The sequence below is a fragment of the Lynx rufus genome, unplaced genomic scaffold, assembly GCF_022079265.1.
Source record: "Lynx rufus isolate CCGP_SWC_20201006 ecotype Redwood Valley unplaced genomic scaffold, mLynRuf1.p SCAF_3, whole genome shotgun sequence".
NCBI classification, from domain to species: domain Eukaryota; kingdom Metazoa; phylum Chordata; class Mammalia; order Carnivora; family Felidae; genus Lynx; species Lynx rufus.
The window spans coordinates 199,680,238-199,702,149 of NW_025814845.1; the positions used below are offsets into that span (position 1 = coordinate 199,680,238).

Consider the following 21,912-nt stretch of genomic DNA (forward strand, 5'->3'; position numbering starts at 1 on the left):
CCTGTCCTTCCTCCTCCCCCTCCTCCCTCCCCCCTCCTCCCCCTCCTCCCTCCTCCCCCTCCTCCCCTCCTCCCTCCTCCTCCTCTCCTCCTCCCTCCTCCCCCTCCTCCCTCCTCCCCCTCCTCTCCTCCTCCCTCCTCCTCCCCCTCCTCCCTCCCCCCTCCTCCCCCTCCTCCCTCCTCCCCCTCCTCCCCTCCTCCCTCCTCCTCCTCTCCTCCTCCCTCCTCCCCCTCCTCCCTCCTCCCCCTCCTCTCCTCCTCCCTCCTCCTCACCCTCCTCCCTCCTCCTCCTCCCCCTCCTCCCTCCTCCCCCTCCTCCCCTCCTCCCTCCTCCTCTTCTCCCTCCTCCCCCTCCTCCCTCCTACTCTTCCTCCCTCCCCCTCCTCCCTCCTCCCTGCCTTCCTCCTCATCCTCCTTTTCTTCTTCTCCATTGCTATTATTAATGACTACATTTAAAGAGCTGTAAATCAGACCCTGAAGGACAGGTAAAGGGTTTAAGTTTTGTGCTAATGACAGTGGGTGTCAAGAAACAGAGGAAAAGAACGGCATTGCCATGTATATGTCTCAGGTCACTCTGTCAAGAGTCAGGTGGGCACAGTTGAAGGACTCACGATTGGAAGCAGAAGACATCAGGGTTTTGGTACAATTGTGAAAGATCATATGAGCCTCCATCGGGACAGTGGTGTCAGGATTGGAGAAGAGGAGATGAATTTGAGAGGAATTTCGGGACTAGGTAATTAGATACAGCGATTTACACATTTATATCACACCTTCTATTAAAAATTTTTTTTTCAACGTTTATTTATTTTGGGGACAGAGAGAGACAGAGCATGAACAGGGGAGGGGCAGAGAGAGAGGGAGACACAGAATCGGAAACAGGCTCCAGGCTCTGAGCCAGCAGCCCAGAGCCCGACGCGGGGCTCGAACTCCCAGACCGCGAGATCGTGACCTGGCTGAAGTCGGACGCTTAACCGACTGCGCCACCCAGGCGCCCCTATCACACCTTCTATTAAATGCACAACTCGTACTATCTAAAGAAAAAATAAGAAGTCTTGTTTTAAACTTAATGCTTGTAAGAAAGTACAACCGTGTGTTAGACTTCTTTTTGGGGAGGGAGCATTAACTTTTATCACTCAGGTTTTTTTTACATAATGTGAAATAAATTCATACAGACGTAGAAAAGGCATTCATTTGCATTCAAATTGTTTCAAAGTTAAGGTAGAATGAAATATTTCACCTAACAGTTTGTGGTGTTTTGAAATGGAGTTTGAATGGATCCAGTTCTATAGATTGTATTGACCCATCGGGGATTCCCAGACTGGTGGAGAGACCGTGAGACACGTGATTATCCGCTGTGATACTGCGCCAAGCGTCCCCGTCGGTTCTGTCACAGACGCCTTTCCGGCCCAGGGCCATGATGGGCTCTATTTAATGGCTCCATTCCGTTGTCTTCTGTGTCACTGAGCTCCTGTGGAGACAGTCACGTGCCGTGCCAGCTTCCCTTCGTGGCACACGAGGTGCCCCCTTAGTTCTTGCTGGCCATCGTCACTAATCTTGATACGGATTCGTCGTTCCCTCCTTGTCCCCTCTCCAATATGTTCATCTCTCTGCGGCAGCCCTTTTATCGCCAGCACCGTCCCCATCAGCACTGCTTAATAAGCGTATCCTGTTTAGGAACAGAGTTTGGGTCTTTTCTTCTCGACTCTCTGTAGGCGCCGTTCCTGGCATCCTTTCTGTCCTGCCACACGGGAGCCTGCCTTCCACGATTGCCGCTGACAGGTTTTTCCGCCACACTCCAACTACTGCCCTGTTACCCGAATTTAGTTATTTTTGTCATCTCTTCTGAGTTCTCCAAAATAAAATAGAAGACGGGGTCTATGCTTTTGATTTGCTTGCATTTTAAGTCAAAAATGAATTACACACACACACACACACACACACACACACGTATGTGTATAAATACATATACACACATGATGGAGACAGCATTTTTTTAGAGACAGCATTTTTAGAAAGACTGACCTGTTAGTAGTGTGCAGACCACATTAAAAAGTTAAAAAGGAAAACAAAGCAAAAACAAAGAAAAAACACTGCAGAGGTGTAGACAGATGACCCACAACATTTTACTTGGTGTGAGTGATGACGGTCTAGGCTGGAATAGTGATTATTTATAGAAATGGAGAAGAACAAAATATCCAAGTAACACTACTGTGAGAAAAGTACACAGATTTACTGATTTTTTTTTTAAATAAAAGTGGCTTTAGTGGAGGAGACTTTAATAATTGTATGTCCAGAATCTGGAAAGGATGAATCTTCATCCTCATGACAGAAAGGTGGAAAAGTTTTTTTTTTTTGTTTCTGCTTTGTTTTCTATGAGTAGTATGCGCGCACCCGTGTGTGTGTGATTGTAAAAAGAGGCAGAAATAAATAGTTTTTTCTCCCACTTAGGTTTATGTGTCTTAGAAGTAGTCACTGTTTTTCGTCACCTTTTGCCCTTTAATATGTTTTAAGTACTTATTTCCTGCATTAAAACACATTTCCTTTTGCATTTTTCTTCTTTCCAGTGCTTTTCTTATTTAAACACGTTAACAATTACACGAGTAGGGAAAGCAATACCAAACTTACCCATTCAGTGTATTTTTGAGCCTCACACTCTTGATAATCGGTGAAGAGTGGTCACCAGAGCAGCTCCAATCTCTGCTGGCATGGCGGTGCCACTGCAGAAGGAAGAGAGAGGGAAACCACCCGTGAACGAGGCGAAGTCTCGTAAAGGAGGTGCACAGCAAGCAGTGCCTTGCAGGGGTGCGGGACCCACGACGGCACTGATTTCCATCAAAGCGCACCTTGCGAGAAGGTTGCTGTTGGCGTGAGAACACTCAGAGCTAACAGAACTGTCCAGTTAATTGTTGCTGCCATCCTTCCAGCTCATTTCTCTTTTTCTCTGGCCTCTCTTTACTTCCTTTCCTTCTCCCAATCACTTGAAGAGATGTGTAAAATTTGGGGATGGTCTCTCCCCTCCCACATGATTGTGGGGTCATAGAGGGCAGTGGAAAGGTGTAAGGAGAACCAGGTATGTTACTTAAAGCCCCAGGTTCCAGCCTTTGCCCGTTTCCTAGCTGTGTGGTTTCATAAAGACATAAAGTCTCTCTGTCACTTGCCTCATTTGCCGCATAATCTGAATACTGATGATACTACGTAGACAAACTAATGGTATTTCTCCATTTGTCAGATGAATGCGCATATATGGAAATACCTCTAAGTTATTAATGTTACTGCTACAATTATAGGATCGCCTCCTAGTCTCTTCTCCGTACGTGGAGTTGCTTTGCATTCCATTGCTTGGAGGACTCTCTTCTCTGATGAGAGTGATCAGTCATGTAATCAACTTACCTGAACATAGTACTGCAAGTCCAGAAAGCCCAGGGCATTTCTGGGGCATCCTAATAGCATTTCGCATAGAGAGATACAGAGAAGATTCGTTCTCTCTTGCTCAGCAGTCTGTTGCCCCTCCTAGAGCCTTTCTCTGAATTCATCTTGTCATGCAATCCAGAAAACAACCTTTATCCTAGACTCATTTCCTCCTCTGTCACCTCTAGTTGAGCATCTTTCCTTCACGCCAAGACCTTCTGGATACACTCTCCCTTTTCCGTTTTCCACTAGTGACTCTTCTAGGTCAGCCACTTCTGTCAGCGTGCAGCATGTATTGCTGTGAGATAGCTCAGCTGTTTGTCGTATTCTGTTCTCCACCGTCCTAATTTATCTTCCACAATAAATGGGAAATATCTTTTCTAAAAACTAAATATGTGTATAAATGTGCATGTAATAAAACAAATACATGATCACTGTTTTGCAAAATCAAATGACACAGATAACTAGAAAGCAAAAACCAAAGGAACTAAGTATTTCAGTCCCAAAGATGAGCAGTGCTAACTTTCGGTGCATACTTTTTGTAAGACTTTTATCTCTGTGTTTGTAATCACAAACACATATGCAAGAACATAGTTTTCCTTTATTTCCTTCCTCCTCCTTCCTCCTTTTTCTTCTTTTTTTTAAAAAAAATTTTTTTTTTCAACGTTTATTTATTTTTGGGACAGAGAGAGACAGAGCATGAACGGGGGAGGGGCAGAGAGAGAGGGAGACACAGAATCGGAAACAGGCTCCAGGCTCTGAGCCATAAGCCCAGAGCCTGACGCGGGGCTCGAACCCACGGACCGCGAGATCGTGACCTGGCTGAAGTCGGACGCTTAACCGACTGCGCCACCCAGGCGCCCCCCTCCTTTTTCTTCTTAATGACATCTTCTAATTTTAGATATGCCAAAATTTTACAGATCATTGTTACTTTATAATGCACTGCATATACATATTTATATGTATGTATGTGTATATATATGTACATATATATGTATATACACACATATAATGCAAATATATAATATATATCCATATACAATTCATTTATAATGGATGCAGGATATATATCTATATATATCCATCTATATATATATTTCCATCCTAATGTAATTTGTATATGTAATTACATATATATATGTAATTTACCATTTTTAATAGGTGCAGAGTATTTAATTCTATCAGCTTCTTCCTTTAAACAGGTCTTTAGACTGCACCATTCTCTGTCATCATGAACAGTGCTTCAACAGACATATTTATGTTCGCTGTCTTGGCCGCTATTTCAGTAGGTTAAAGTCCTTGCATTAGAATTATAGTAATAATTTACACACACTTATAATTTTGATGCTTATTGCCCAAATACCCTGTGCTAAAAGTGTGCTCATGGAAACTCCCACCGCATTGTATAGATGTCTGCATTTCAACAACATTGAGAACAAAGGTAAAATATGACTCTGTTGTATTTCAGCATTATATCCTCAGTAATTCTCTATGGTCCATGGGAGAAAGTCCTTTTCGTAAGATCTATCTTTCACGGCAGGGCAACTGACATCACTCCACTCTCATTTTATCACTTGTTCCTGCATGCTTAGTCCCCAGCCACGCTATTAAACTCTCGGATCTTGAAAAGTATTGTACTGCTGCAAGCTCATGCACCTGTTCATACACCCTGAACAAAAACCAGGTACTGGGGTGAAAATGCATGTTATTGAATGATTGAAGCAATATTTATCATCAGATTCATGGCAGAAATTCTATACTTTGTTGCAAACCGATGAACTAATTAATGGGTTGACCATATTCTTTATTATCTGAACCAAAACTCTTTTAAAGGATAATGTATTAATAATAAATCTGGAAACAGTCAAAAACTGTAACTATCCAAGTAAACCAGGACCTGTGTCACCCTGTGAAGGGACAAAGGGAAAAATATCCACAAGTAGAAGAAACTGTGTGTTATTTTCCCTTCTGTAGTTGTAAAACGATTACTTCCATACTCCCAGAATTTCAACGGAGGGCAGGAGAAATGGTCAAATCTCCCAAAATACAGGAAGAATTCCCCAAACAGTAATAGCGTTGTGTGACCAATTCCTAACTTGCTCAAAGCTACACAATTAAACATGTGTCTTTTTAAAATGTTTTTTATTTGTTTATTTATTAACGGCACACAATGTAAAGGTACATCTTAGGAGTTTTAAATGAAATGAAATAAGTTACTTAAATTACCTTCTGCAAGCAAGCCTGTGTCTGTCACATCTTTGAATTTACACTCTCTTGCACGGTTGAATGGCCTGTAGTGAGAACTAATAAATGATTTTTAATAAATGGCTGTAATTATGACCAAGCATTTACTGTTTTATATCACTGGGGAGGCAAAGAAGGTCGTGCCTTAATTGAAGTTTTTGTTTGTTTATTTTGAGAAAGACAGAGACAGAGAGAGAGGGAGAGCATGAACAGGGGAGGTGCAGAGAGAGAGAGAGAGAGAGAGAGAGAGAGAGAGATCAAGAGTCCCAAGCAGGCTCTGCACTGTCAGCACAGAGCCCGTTGTGGGGCTCGAGCTTATTAACCAGGAGACCATGACCTGAGCCAAAATCAAGATTCAGATGTTTAACCGACTGAGCCACCCAGATACCCCTTTGTAAAAATGTGTGTGTGTGTGTGTGTGTGTGTGTGTGTATACAACTATTTGCAGGCCAACAGTGCTACAAATCTACATATTATTTGTGTCCTTAACAGCTGCATATTTTGTACAAATATGCTTCCAGATAAAGTATTATTTTCATCAGAACATGTATTGCATATAACACAAAAGGTGCATTTGACACTATTAAGCTCAGTTGTGGTTAATATTTTGCAAGCAGTTGGCTTCCCCATATTGTGTTACATTGCACTTGCTGGTCTGTATTTTTGCCAATTACCCAGTGGTTCCTAACGAGGAGCAGACTTAAAAAGAGAATATTCCAGAGGTCTGGATACTGTGTTCTGCTTGCCTTCACAATCCTCTAAGTGATGACTTGATGTGTGTATTTGAAAGACCATGTTAATGACCTGGTAATTGTTTTTGCTGGTTTGCACTGAAGTGTGAAGTGTGTTGATAACTGTCCCCTGGCATTGGAGGGGGAGCAGGGAGCCACACTGATTCTTACCCTGTGGCCATCTCTCCACGGTCAGATGCTGAACAGCTGTCCATAGAACTGAATAACTCTGTGAGGCGGAAGAGGGATGTAGCATCGTACCTTCCTTTTAAAGGTGCTTACGGTGGAGAAACACAATGATTACTATTTTCATAATAGGTGGCAGCTGGCCCCCATGGCTTCATTGAAGTCAGTGAAGTCATTTTGAACTTATTTGCAATAGGAATTTTTTGTTGTTGAAAAAAAGGCTTATATTTCATATGACACGTTTTTTCAGATGACTGAACCAATGAGATTATCTCACAGGATCGCTTCTAAATTCAACACCGTGAATGAAACTGTTCTTAATGAAATATTTCATGTTTATAAAACCCACTTAGGACATTTGGGATTCTGAAGAGTTCCAATGTCTGGTGTCATCGGGTATGGTGAGAAGTCTTCTGTAAAGAGGGCAAATATGGAATAATATAGGGGTTTTTTTTAAGTTTTTTTTTTTTTTCGAGGGAGAGAGAGCAAGAGAGAGCAAGCAGAGGAGGGGCATAGGATTTGAAATGAGCTCTTTGCTGACAGCAGAAACCCTGATGTGGGGCTCTAACCCATCAACCATGAGATCATGACCTGAGCCGAAATCAAGAGCAGGATGCTTAACTGACCTAGCCACCCACACACCCCTAGAAGCAGTTTTAATACCACATTTGACTGATTTGCAGAGCCCTATATAGATACATGATCAAGATACTCAACCATATACATTTCATCTAGAAATGTATGACACCAAGGATATGCGTCTTGCTATACACACACACACACACACACACGTATATAAGCAATGTATATAAATAATCAAATGAATGAAAAAGGAAGGGAAAATTAAAATTATGATTGGCACATAATTGAAATAAAAAACCCTGACATTTGAATGAAAAGTCCTCAAAAGTTACAAACAGAGAGGGAGGGAGGCAAACCATAAGAGACTCTTAAAAATTGAGACTAAATTGAGGATGGATGGGGGGTGGGAGGGAGGGGAAAGTGGGTGATGGGCAGTGAGGAGGGCACCTGTTGGGATGAGCACTGGGTGTCGTATGGAGACCACTTTGACAATAAGTTATATTTAAAAAAAAATTAAAAAGTCCTCAGGAGCAAGCATATATACACATACATAAATATTTTAAATTTATATGTAGAATGAGTGTCTCTTGATGCAGGGTTCAGGAAACTGAGTGACGGTTATGTAAAATCTTCAGCGAAGCAAGCTTTTACTAAGTTCTTTCAGATACGGAATCTTCACAGTGGAGCTCACGTATCAGCTGAAATCATTGGGCGCCCACACTTTGCCTCTGCCCTCTTGCCCTGCCCGAGCTCAGCCTGCCTCTGCATCCCTTCCTTGGGGATGTGCCCTTGGGACTAGTTGGCTGAATCCTCAGGGATAACGTCCAGGCTGTGGTCTTCACTGATCACACCCGATGTCTTGAGAATGAAGTGAAAACCTCCACGTAGCTCGGCGCTGAGAAATTTACCAACTTCTCTCACTTGATTCTAGATCCCCAAACGCACATCCCAGCCCAGTTAAGCAGCACTGCTCCCTAACGCGCCCCTATTTTCCTCCTCCTGTGCAGACACATTTCTCCGCATTCTGCTGGGCCTTGTCCGGGCTTTGCTCACATTTCTCAATGCTTGTTGTGGCTTGTTCGTGAGCCCTGCAGCCCGATCCTGTCCACAGCTCTACACAGGCCTCCCTCAGCACTGCCTGCCTGCAGACCACTCTTCCTCAGCATCCGCCATGCCCCGTGGCTCTTGTCATCACACCGAGGCACTCAGGGTCCTTCCCCCAGTGGCACTTCCTGCCATTGATTTGTCTACCACTTGTTAGGAAAACACCGGCAGGGCAGAGTATGTTCTGCTCAAGGTATCACAGTAGTTGGTTGGCGTCCTGTTTTTTTCTGGTTACTCATGTAGAACTTTCAGTTTTCCTAGCCCTGGTTCTCTTGACATATGGTTCTGATGACTTCTGCTCCTCGTTGGATTTGTTTTCTGTCAATATTTTCCATCTGTGGATGTTCCGAAGCATTTGGTATTCCAGTTAACATAACCAGGCTAAGATAAAAACCCTCACCAACTCAACAAAACCTAGATGCCACCATCTGTTGGCCGTTTCTACTGACCGGTCAGTTAGTCCTTTGGCCACCATGTTGAGGTGACTGTGGGAGTCTTGCTTCAGGATCTCATCATGGCGGCAACTGTGGGGCTGTCCAGTCCTGCCTATTTTTGATTCTAAGCCCTTCCCTTCTTTTGGACCTTTCTTCACCCCAATATTGGGTTACTGTAGCAGCAAGCTCCCTGCCCCCCCAGCTCTGGCCCTCCTCCAGATCCGAGGCTGGTTTCCTCCAGTCGCCGTCTTCCTCAGACCCAACTGTGTTTATAGCACACACTTGCCAGTGTGCCGTGGGCGTGACTGTACCCGATTCACACTTCGTATTAAACTAGTCAGAAGGTTTCACGGTGTTTCCTACCACTTTCGATATGTACCTATGTCCTCCTGGCTCCTCCTCCTCTTTCTCCACTTCTTCCTCCTCCTCCTCCTTTTGCAAAATGTAAAACTTAAGCAGCTTTATTTTAGAATACAATTGCCAGAGGTTGTCATGGCAGAATTGTCCTGAAAGAGGGAGTTTATCATAACAATGACGTTCAATAATCATAAAGTCAACAGATTAAGATTATATGTCTAATATTTGTTTACTCAAAGTTATAGTATGAACTTCTGCAGATTCCCCCAAGTTTTATTGAGGTATATTTGACAAATACAAAATTGTATAGATTTAAGGTATAAAACATGATGTTTCAATATATGTAAACATTGTGAAGTGACTACCAGAATCAAGCCAAGTGACCTATTCATCACCTCACAGAGTTACCTTTCCTTTTAAATTAAGGTAATTGAGTTTACCTTAATTGTGAGAGCAGTTGAAATCCATTCTTCTGGCAAATTTCAAGTGTGTAATACAGTATGGTTACTAGTCACAGCGCTATACATTACATCTCCAGAATTAGTCATCTTGCATCATGAAAGTTTGTACCCTTTGAATAATATTGCCCCGTTTCCCCCACCCCATGTCCCTTTCTTCTCGTCAAGCTTTTCCTTTCATTGTTCTCACACAATAAAATATTATCCTCATCTCTGCCTCAAGTTGCTACTCTCATAAAGAATACTTCTTGTCTATCCTCTTTTTATATTTTGTCTATTCTGTGGAAAGCATTGACCTAGATGTGAATGAGATACAGTAGTAACGAATTTATAATATAACCCTTAAGAGCACATACATACACATATTGTTATTCTAAATTGTTAATGTATGTTTCAGTTCTCTTTGGAAAATAAAACACAGAGAAAGTAAATGTCATCAAAATTCTGTGATTTAATATATGAACAAATTAAGTTCTACTCTCTGCGCACCACATAGGAATCTGCTTTTCTGTCACCATATAAATATGGATATTTGTATATGCATGTATCGGTATATGTATTTATGTGTGTGTATGTGTACGTACATATGATGGAATGTATACACACATATATAAAGTAAAGACAAATATTATTATAAGCAATTCTTTGCTTAATTTTTACTCAATAAAACATGAACATCTCTTTCGATCTATTTGTTATGTGTCTACTCACTCACTTTAATATTTTCAGTGTCCGTTAAGTATGACTATACTAAAACTTGTTCAGCCATTCCAAGGTCATAGATATTTTGGTTGTTTCCAAAATGTTGTTCTCATAAGCAGTGCTGCAGTGGCCATCACTGTTACTGTCATGGGTCCAGCAAAGTCCCGCTGTAGTTGTTGACTACTCAAAACCTGTACAGTCTCGCCTTCCCCATTAGGTTTTTCTTGCCTCGGTTGCCATGGATATCCTACCTCTAGAGCGTTGTCAGTTTTGAGGCATCTAGTCTTCTGACAAATTCTCATAATAGTAAAGAAGCTAAGGCACTAAGCAGATATAAGATTAGATTATGGATCAGCCACCTGTGTCACATACTTTGTTTTATAAATTGGCTTATCCGAAGAGGCAATTAATGACCTCCAAATTATTGTAGAAATCCCTTAAAGGGGGTGCCTGGGCAGCTCAGTCGGTTAAGTGTCCGACATCACCTCAGGTCATGATCTCAGGGATCATGAGTTTGAGCCCCGCGTCAAGCTCTGTGCCAACAGTGTGGAGCCTTCTTGGGATTCTCTCTCTCCCTCTCTCTGCCTCCCGCCTGTCTCTATCTCTCAAAAATAAATAAATAAACATAAAAAAAAAATCCCTGAGGGTATCTGGGCAGCTCAGTTGGGCATCTGACTCTTCAACTCAGGTCTTGATCTCGGGCCATGATTTGATTTTGGCTCAGGTCGTGATCTCACTTTGTGAATTCGAGCCCCACATCCCGCTCTGTGCCAACAGTGTGGAGCCTGCTTGGAATTCTCTCTATCCCTTTCTCTCCGCCCCTCCCCCACTCCTGCTCTCTCTCTCTCTCTCTCTCACAAAATAAATAAACATTAATTTTTTTTAATCCCTGAAAAGAAAGTGGCTAGTGTATTCATACTTTAGCAAATTTGTGATGGTGGTCCTCCTATAAATCTGAAATACTGTCATGTTAGTACAGACCCTATTTAAGTATATTCTCATGTATCCATAAATTAATTTTATTGTATTTATCCCAACCTTACATTATCTGACGAAAGGCATTCAGAGTGGGTTTTTTTTTTTTTTTCCTTTCCATAATTAATTGGTTGGTTGGTTGGTTGGCTGGATGGTCAGTTGGTTGGCTTGCTGATTGGTTTTAGGAGTCATGTATATCTATTACTTAAGTACATTCAGTTCTCCAGTGTCACACTTTAAAATCTCCTCACATGATGGACAGTAAAATGGCGTGTCTATAGTATGGGGTAAACTACTCCTGGAATAGTAACCCTCTTCTAGGCTGTCTTCAACACATAATACATTTTCTGCCTCCATGAATTTCAAGAAATAAGCATCATTCATTTCGATTTAAAGTAAGTAACTTTCCATAATTGTATCAATTTCAAAGAAAACTCACACTTAAAAATTAATGAAAATAGTTCTGTTCTTCCATACCGATGTTCAAAGTGGAGTTCCTTTTTATGCGCATTGAATCGACCTAGAGTAAACCACAGTTTATGTGGACCTCCTGACCCTATAGCGGGCACATGTGGGTTCTGTGAGTGGAGTATGTCAGTGCAGACATTCCTGAGTCAGAACAGACCTGTACAACGCACGTCAGATTTGAATCCTCTTAACTTAAGAAAATGTCTTCTGCATCAGGATCGGCATGTCTCCCCGCTTCCGTTTGTCCGATTCAGGCTAACCCAGTTCTGACGATGTTTGCAGTCTACTTAGGGCGATTTAATTTTCTGCTGTCTAAAGGAAGGTTAGCCCAGTTCAGAAGGACCTTTACAAGTGCCTAAAAATGCTCTTTCTAAAAAGACATTTTTGAGAACCCCTTAATTTGGCATATACTACTTATTTCAAAGTGTAATGGAGATTTAAAATTCCTGTATTTAAAATACGTAAAACCTCAAAGTCTGTGTGCTGATCTGATTTTTAAGGAGAACGTTTACACCATATAGGTGGTATAAACCATCAGTTTTCAAGCTTCATATCAAGACATTTTTCAACTTTCCAGTAATTCTCTGTCCTTCCTTCCAAATAATAGTGCTGTTTCCCTGTGGATAGCCCTGCTCTCTGTCACAGAACCACACCTCTGTGTCTCAGAGGGGGGAAAGGATTCCATTGTGACTGTAAAACTGCTTTTGCACGATTACTGTAATGGCCTCGCCATTCCGTCCAGTACTTCAGAACATGAGTCCACAAAATCCCCTTCCTTGTAGTCAAGGCTCTGTCATGGAACATCTTTCCCATTCTAGACCTGGGGTGTCAATGCCCCTGCAGGATTGGGGAAATCTGTCCTCGGGTCCAACAATGACTGGCCTCACTTTCCAGTGTGTAAAACCACGTCTGGAATTTGGAAAGTGGGATGTCCTGAGGTGCCTGTGTCACAGTGGACATGATGCTTACAACCACAGAGAGCATCAGATCCAGGCTGGCCCCAGGCTTGAGCCCAGAGGGGATGGGATGCCCTACAGTGAATAATTCTTGCCATCAGTCATGTCTGTATGGCACAGAATAACAAAGCACACTGTGGTTGAGTATCAGACCTCAGCTATGAATAGCAAAGACCATTATTTAAAAAAAAATACCTTTTTATACCTCTATTTAAAAAATCTGAAAAGATGGGATGCCTGGGTGGGTAAGTCGGGTTGAGCATCCACCTCTTGATTTTGAATCAGGTCACGATCCCCGGGTCGTGGGATCAGGCCCCACGTAGGGCTCTGCACGGAGTGCAGATTCTCCCTGCTTGAGATTCTCTCTCTCCCTCCCACTGCCTCTCTCTCCCACTTGTGCACTCTCTCCCTGTCTGTTAAAAAAAATCTGGAAAGGAATTTACCAATTCTGAAGTCATGAGTAGGGAAGTAAAGGGTGCTAACCAAGCCTGGTTGTGATGGAAGTCACATATCCAGTAAAATCTGTTTTGTTCTCCTAGGTTCCCAGAAGACAGATAAGTTTGTTTCATCCACTGCCTCCTGGATCACTTACCCACTGTGTCTACCCGAAGGCTTAAAGCCAATGAATTTTCAGGCTCATGAATTTTAAAGTGTATTTTGGCATAAAAAGTGTACTCATTTGTTGGAATTTCCAAATACCTTAAAGATGGGAGTGGGTGGGAGATACTACAATACAGAAAAGAAAGTGCCAGAACATGTTAGCTGATATTGCTGGAGAAATGAACCGATTTTAGAAACAGAAAGGCATTTCGTCCACTGTTGTGCTGAATCCTTAAACACTCCATGTCACAGGCTCTGTTATTAGAGTTTTTGCCTTAAAGGTAAGAAAACGGAGTCATGAAGAGGTAAAGTGTACCTCTTTCACCACTGTCCAGCGCTGCCTCAGCTCTGGAGGCGGAGGGAGACTGGTGCTTACGGTAGGTACAGGCTCGTCCTGACAGGTGGCTGACGCGTCCTGAGAACAGGTGTTACTGTGTACCGTTGAGATGTGAGCGGGGATGTGCTGAGAGGGCCAGTGGTGCGATGCTGTTCTCCATTTCCAACCAAGGAAGCAGATGTCTCCACCACGTACACACGAGCTGCATGTGCCCTCTTTGTGTGTCTGCTCATCACGTAGTTACGGCGTCCATGGAGTGTCCGCGTGTCATCTGTCTAGGGCCTAGGAACACAGTGGTGCCCAGACCAGGTGCCGACAGGTGCCACGAAAAGCAAAGAAACAAGTCAATGAACGGGTAAAATTTAACAAAGGGATAGAGGTTGATGAGGTCAAGGTCATGGAGTGTGGGTGTGATGTGTGCCGGAGACTGTGTGCAGGGCTGTCGCCTGAGCTGAGCCTTGGAAGATGTGAGGATGGGGGAGGGGAGGTCAGTGTAGGCAGTGCCAATGTCCTGTGGTAGGAGTGAGTCGGACGAAATGAGAAGCACCAGAAAGGCCAGTGGGGTTGGAATAAGTGGGTGAGGGCAGAAGTGGCACGTGCTCAGATTTTAGATACATTCCTGAGGAAGAGGCTTCGGAAGACTTGCTGATGATTGAGTATGGGAAGAAAAGATCCAGAAGGTTAATACACAGCTCCAAGGCTTAGGAATTGGGCAGCTGGAGGGATGGCCATACTGTGGCCCCTTGTTTCTACACCGGATACCTTTATTCCTTTTTCCTTTTTTTCCTTTACCTGGCCTTTTACCTAGAACTGTTCCCAATCAAAAATAAGGGAAATTATAGTAAAATCTAAGAACGGGAGCATTTAAGGGGCACCTGTGTTGCTCAGTCGGTTAAGCATCCAACTTCAGCTCAGGTCATGATCTTGCAGTTCGTGAGTTCCAGCCCCGCATCGGCCTCCGTGCTGATAGCCCGGAGCCTGGAGCCTGCTTCCGATTCTGTGTCTCCCCCTCTCTCTGCTACTCCCCTGCTCATGCTCTGTCTCTCTCTGTCTCAAAAATAAATAAAACATTAAAAAAATTTTAAGAAAAAGTTTTTTAACATTTAGTATTTATATTTGAGAGACAGAGACAGAGCACGAGATGGTGGGGAGAGGGGTGCAGAGAGAGAGGGAGACATAGAATCTGAACCACGCTCCAGGCTCCGAGCTGTCAGCACACAGCCCAATGCAGGATTTGAACCCACAAGCTGTGAAATCATGACCTGAGCTGAGGTTGGACAATTAACCAACTGAGCCACCCAGGAGCCCCACTTTTTTTTCTTTTATTACTATCATAAATGTTAAACACGTACAAGAAAAACATCATACATTTCTGTTAAATAATTGGTTTACGACAAAACAATTTATTTCTTTCATAAAGGTAGGCTCAGTGGCTTTGACTTACAGGTAGCAAATATATATAAGTTAAATTACATTTTTCTCAAACTCAAGCTTATTAGTGTGAAGTAGTAAAGTTACTATGTAAATAGTAAATGAATAAGAATAGAAATAGAACCTACAGTTTTACACAGGATTGGAACGTATTTTCTTGTTGCATGATATGGCCAGGCACAAATACAGGCACAACGATAGAAAAATAGTGCACACAAGTGTTGATCTCTTGCCCTCTTATAGATCTGTGTACATACAAGAAGTGGGGTTTTTATAACTACAAACGTAAACCAAGTGTATCTCTTTTATGTGAAAATTGCTTTTTTGCTTCACAATTCTTTGCTTCTCAGTGTAAATCTGACCTAAGCACACAAGACTTTCATTTTTTTTTTTTTTCTTACTGAATGGTGACTTTCTGTCTTCGTTCCTGATGCTTGAAAACAAGACGCTTGCTCACACATGTAAGAAATTCACCTTGCAGCCAAGGGGTTCCCGTTTTCTTAGATATGGCAGAATGTTCCTCTTTCTCAGACTCCAGGGGCTTGGGCAGGGGTGATGACACCAGAATGTGTCACCACAGTTCACATTCCTGTTCTTCCCTCAAAGTCCAGCTCTCCAGCTGAACAGAAGATTTGGAGAGACAGCTCCTCACCCAGCTCTCCACTTCTGTGAAGAGAGGGGAAATACTAGTTGGTCCCATTCTGTGGTTTTTCCAGAAGGTTTGAAAACGACAGGTGGTATTTGATGTCCTTCCCTGTTCTAGACCCAATCATCACTGGAAACGTTTTAGGATTTTCTTTTGCAACATGGTTTCTCCAATGTTCCGATTTCCTTTTAAATTCAGTAGTATGATTGTAGCAAGCCAAATCATTTTCTCCACGGGGCTAAGGAAGCCACTTTAGCAGGTTCACTTGATGAGAAAGGACTGCTGATGCTCATTTCTTCCGCTGTTTGGTTGTCAGTAACATTCTTTGTCTCAGTGTCCAGTCTTGAAACATTCTGAAACTTGTCTTCATCTTACCCGGTTAAGTATTTCTTACAGCATTGCTCAAAAGCTCTTCAGGAGGTACCCCACTGCAAAGCAAACAACGTGTGGTGAGGACATCAGGGTTTTTTTGTTTGTTTTTGTTTGTTTCTTTCAGCAGTAGAGGCAGAACCTCCCATGAGGTCAACAGTCGACGGGAATGGTCTGTACAGATGCTGACACGAGTTTCTCCAAGATCTCTTGTTTCCGGACAAGAGAGCAAATCATTAAATGCATCTTGGTCTTTGCTTATTTAAAGCAGAAAAAAAAAAAAAATTCTTAAATTTCACCACGAGTTTTGTCAGTGGATCTTTTGACTGTTGCCTTGATAGAGGAGCTGTTTCGTAGAGATCTTTCTCGGTATCAGGGATATGTTATCAACGTGTTGACTTTTGGAGCAGTGCAGAGTAGAAAGTATTTCGGCTCCTTGTATCCTGTTTTAGAATTCTCACTATATAGTCACTGTAGTTTCTCATGCCGCATTACTGAGGTTTCACCAACGGTTTGACTTTGCCTTTTCTGGTCAATAAATTCTGCTGCTAAATGACTTACTTCCTGAGCCTCTCCACCAGTGTGACTTTTTGTTCCTCAGCGAAAGCTTTACTCTATTTGAGATTCCAGTAGCCTTTAAAATAATCAGTGCAATTACCCATTGAGTGGCTTTGATTTGAAGTTAAGCATCCTCAATTTTGCTGAAGTCAGTACTGCGTTTGTAAGGTGTTTTCCAGTAGCGATGCACAGTGAATGGGACAACTTACATTCCCCACGTAAAACCCACGACAAACGGCTTTCGTTGTCAAGGCAGAGTTCCTTTGTGTTTCATGTAGCATTAGCTCAGTGAAACGATTCAAAAGGTTCTAATGCTGTATCACTAACCTTATCAGAATTGTCAATAGACCTAGGATACTCCTACTTCATACGTCATCTTTAGAAATTGCCACTTTGGTCCATCAGATACGTGCACATGACAGAAGTGGCAATACAATATGAAACAACAGGGGGGCACACATAATTAAATGAGCGGATAGTGAAACTATAGAAACTTCATCCACCTGTCAATCCACACAGTCCGCACTTGACAATATATACAGTAACATCAGTGTGTGATGGGTCCAGTTGGGTAGTGGTGTATAAAAACCCCTCCTTTACAATGAAATACTTGTCTCAATATTTTATCGCACAGTGTAGCTGCTTTCCTTTATGAGACATTCAGCAACACGCGAAGGGAAGTTTGGGGAGATAATTCAGAGGAAAGGGAACACCATCAATATGGCTCTGCATTCATCGGCCGGCTCCCAGCCTCATGTCAGGAATCAGCAGTGCATTCACTCCATGAGGACACTCTCTGCCCTAGTTTGGGGAACCTTCCGCTACAGAATCACCAGCGGATCCCTCAGTCAGTGTCCATCACCCTGAGCACCGGCACCATGTAGCGGGTCTCAAGTTGAAAACACCAGTCTCACGCAAAACCGCCTCCTGTGATTGCCAGTTAAGGAAACTCAGGCATTGAATGGTTCCAAGCAGGAGATATTGGTCGTTCAGATGAGTTAAGTGAGAGTCAGAGGAGGTATGGATTTGAGAGTTATTCCGGGGGTGATGCTACTGGGATACTGCAGTGGGAGTTAGGACTTTCTTTAGACGGTTCTGTGAGTGAGTGTGTGGAAAGATGAGAAGGAGATACTCTGAAGAGTATACGGCAGGACGAGCACTAGGTGTCTCCTGGCCTCCCCTGCCCGTCTTCCTTGGGCACAGGGCTACCACGTTAGCAGCCACGAAACAGAGCTCCTGTGCCCTTGCCTGGAATTGGACTTTCTAGCCGCCGATTCCAGAATTCCACCGGTCTTTTGTTTCTGAATCTACTGGGTTCCTCATCAAGAAATCAATGGCATAAATGTGGGAGTTTGGGGGAAGTATTGACGTGCTTACCGGAGCTGAAGCTTCTTGGGGCTTTTCTGATTTGAGCGAGGGGATACGTTTTCCAAGAGAAGCAAGGGCACGTTACAGGAAGCCCGGAAGGGAATACTGTATGGTTCTGGCGTGCACCAGGAAGTCATGTGTGAAGTCCGATGCCTGTGAGGACGAGTCCAGAGACCCAGCCACAGTGGAGGAAACAATTAATTCCAGCTTCCTAGGGGCCAGTTTATAGTCACATATTGAATTGAAAATCACTAAAATCTGACAATATCTATATTATCTTCAGAAAACAAAATTATCAAATGAGAAAAACAAATTGATCCAAATGTATAAGACCTCTAGTTTTCCTTTCTAGTAGGGTGCTTTTCTGGTTTTGGTATTAGGATAATGCTGGCCTCAAATAACGAGTTTAAGAGTCTTCTCTCCTTGTTTGTTTGTTTGTGTTTTTTTTGGAAGATTTTTGAGAAAGATTAATGTTAATTCTTCTTTAGATGTTTGGTAAAATTCGCCAGTGAAGCCATATGGTCCTGGTCTTTTCTTTGTTGGGAGATTTTGCCTTACTGATTCAGTCTCCTTATTAATAGCAGTCTGTTAAGATTTTCCATTTCTTCCTGATTCAGTCTTATAAACTGTAGGATTCTAAGAATTTTTCTGTTTCTTCTAGGTTGCCCAGTTTGCTAATGCATAATTGTCCATAGTAGACTTTTATGATCCTTTGTATCTATTGTGGTATCAGGTGTAATTTCTCCTCTATTATTTATAATTTTTTTCATTTCAGTTCCTTTCCTTTTTTTTCCCTTGGTCAGTCTAGCTAAGGGTTTGTCAATTTAGTTTATCTCTTCAAAGAACCAACTCTTAGTTTGGTTAGTCTTTTCTACTCTTTTCCTGTTCTCTATTTCATTTATTTCTGTGCTAATCTTTATCATTTCCTTTCTGTGTTAATTTGGGCTGTTTGTTCTCATGGGGGTTTCCTTATACGTAACTCCCCTCCTTTCTCTTGCTGACTTTTGACAATGTAATCAAAATGTGTCTCGGGCAGCCCAACGCAGGATCAACCTATTTGGGGTCCTTTGAGTCTAGGGGATCTGGATGTTCATTTGTCTCCTCTGGTTCAGGAAGCTTTGGGCCATTATTGTTCTAAATATACTTGGTGGCTCATTCTCTTTCTTTTCTCCTGGAATTTCCATGTGAATATTCTTCCTTTTTACTGTGTCCCATAATTCCCATAGGCATTCCTCACTCTTTCTCATTCTTTTTAAATTTTTGTGTCCTCTTTTTTTTTTTTTTAATGTTAATTGATTTATTTTGAAAGAGGGAGAGCAGGGGAGGGACAGCTAGAGAATCCCAAGCAGGTCCGTGCTGTCAGCACAGAGCCTGACGCAGGGCTAGCACTTACAAACCATGAGATCATGACCTGAGCTGTAATTAAGAGTCAGATGCTAACCAGCTGAGCCACTCAGGTGCCCTCTTTTCTCCCTCTGATTGGGTAATTTCCAATGTATTATCCTCCAAATTGCCAGTAGTTTCTTCCATATGTTGTCAACTCTACTTCTGAAACTTTTGAATTCTATAGTTCAGTTATTGTTCATTTCAACTCTAGTTTTTGTGTGTTTTTTTAAAATTTTTTGATGTTTATTTACTTTGGAGAGAGAGACAGGGTGTGAGCATAGGAGGGGCAGAGAGAGAGGGAGACAGAATTCGAAGCAGGCTCCAGGCTCTGAGCTGTCAGCACAGAGCCCGATGCGGGGCTTGAATCCAAGAACATTGAGATCATGATCCGAGCTGAAGTGAGGCGCTTAACTGACGGAGCCACCCAGGAGACCCTGTTTTGTTTTGTTTTGTTTTGATGATTGCTACTTTCTTCTGGTTTCTCATCAAGCTTCTTGTTTTGTTCATGCAGAAAATATGGAACATTTCATCAATGTGTGTGTCATCCTTGCTCAAAAGCCATGCTAGTCTTGTCTTTATTGTTCCAGTTTTAGTATGTGTGCTGCTAGCCAAACACAAAGCTTGATGTGAAACTGTATGTGCCCCCTCAGTGCCTTTGCTGATGCCACTCAGTGCCCCTCCCCCTTGAATATGGCACATCGCGGGCTCGGCTCTTTTTCCTGTTGACACTCGCTCCATCCTGTAGCTTGAAATACTGTAGTCTATAGGTTGCCCTCTTCCAAATATTTCTCTAGACAGATTCCCTACTCTGAACTCTACATGCATCCGGTTGTCTACTCAGCTTCTGCATTTACATGTCCAATAGGCATTTCAAACATAGCTCGTCCAGAACAGACCTAGATTTTCTCTCCAAAACCTGTTCCTACCATCCTCTTCTCGGACAATGTCCGTTTCTCTCTGTCAGTTACGTAGGTTACAAAATAAACTCCATAGTGATTTCCAATTCCATTTCTCATACCCCACCTCTCTCCGCAAACACCTACAAATACTCTACGCTCCAGAGCCGGTATCCAGCCCTCCCCCACTTCCGTTAATCACACAGAGGTCTCGGCAGCCATCGCGTCTCACCTAGATTTTCGCAACTCTCTCCTGACTGATCCCCTTATTTCTGCTTTTGCCCCTCAACACAGTAACCAAAGTGATTCTTTTAAAAGTTGCTGTATATCACTCCTACGCTCAAAACTCTCCGGCGACCTGTCGCCTGTCTCCGTAGAAAATCAGAAGTCCTAATGATGTTCTTCGAGGCTCCCCATAAGCCTCCCCCCATGGCCCCTCGGTCCCGTGTCCTGCTCCAGCCCCACACTGCCCCAGCTCATCATCGTCCTCGTGGTTTCTCAAACACATCGAGCACTCTGTGTCTCAGGGCTTCCGTCTTCTCTGTCCGACACGATCTCCTCTCGGATATGTGCAGACTGATCTGCCACGTGCTATAGATCTCTGCGGCCTGGGAGCAAACCCCTCCCTGCCTTCCACATCCGTCTCCCTGCTCGCTGCTTCTCCCTGGTACTGCCACCATGGGACACGCAAATAGTCAATGATGCGTCTGTTGCCTCTGACACCGCCCTAGAGGGCAAGTAAGGGCAGAGGCCACGTCTGTTCCATTCACCACTGTATAGGCAATCCTAGAACTTTACTTGGAAAATGGCAAATGATCAAAAGTATTGTGGAATGACGACATAATGGAATTCTTACCTTCAGAGCTGTGGGGGGAAAATAATGCCGAGAGGCTCGAGCGAATGATGTATTTTACACAATGTCTTCCAGGCCCATCCATGCTGTCGCCAATGGCAGGATTTGCTTCTGTGTTAAGGCTGAATAATATTTCATTGCATGGATAGACTCTTTTCTTTTCTCATTCATCTGTCCGTGTACCTTCGGGTTGCTTCCATATCTTGGCTACTGTGAATAATGCACGGCCCTGCTTCCATGAGGCATCTAAAATAGCTGAAGGTTTAGAAGTAGACATTAGGGTGGTGATTATCGCGGGCTGGGGGGGACCACGTGGACGGTTCTTGTTTAGTGGGTGTAAAATCACAGCTCTCCAAGACGAGTGTGTTTCAGAGATCTGCTGTACGACATCGTTCCTAGAGTTAACAATAAGATGTTGGGCAATTAAAAATTTACTGAGAGGATTGATCTCATGTTAACTGTTTTTCCTACAAAAAAGAAGGGGCACAAGGATCCTTTTGGAGGTGAAGAAAATGTTTACTACCTTCCTTGTAGTGGTGGTGGCATGAGTGTATGCATGTGACTAAGCTCATTAAATTGCATGCATTAATTACGTGTGGGTTTTGTGCGCCAGTTATATCTCAATAAAGCTGAAGAAAGAAGAAAACATAATGCTGAAGAACTTAGGACAGTACCTGACAAATATTAGTTGATTAATAGATGCTAAGTATGGATGTTAAGGTCAGAACCCTTAGGGTTCAAGTGTTTCATCATAACGTAACTCGAAAGGAATTTCCATAGGAAACAAAAGAGTCTGGTTGATTTTCTTTGTATTTTTAAAAATACTTATTTATTTTGAGAGAGAGAGAGAGAGAGAGCGAGAGA

At 42.8% G+C, this 21,912-nt stretch overlaps 1 protein-coding gene and 1 non-coding gene across 2 annotated transcripts in view; one reads left to right on the top strand and one right to left on the bottom strand.

Annotated features, from left to right (window-relative positions):
- CSMD1 (CUB and Sushi multiple domains 1) overlaps positions 1–21,912 on the top strand; it is a 1,672,960-nt gene that overhangs the window by 1,125,108 nt on the left and 525,940 nt on the right. The window lies entirely within an intron of this gene.
- On the bottom strand, positions 19,810–19,915 carry LOC124521403 (U6 spliceosomal RNA). Its single transcript, XR_006964498.1, has one exon. It is a non-coding gene; the product is annotated as a U6 spliceosomal RNA (small nuclear RNA).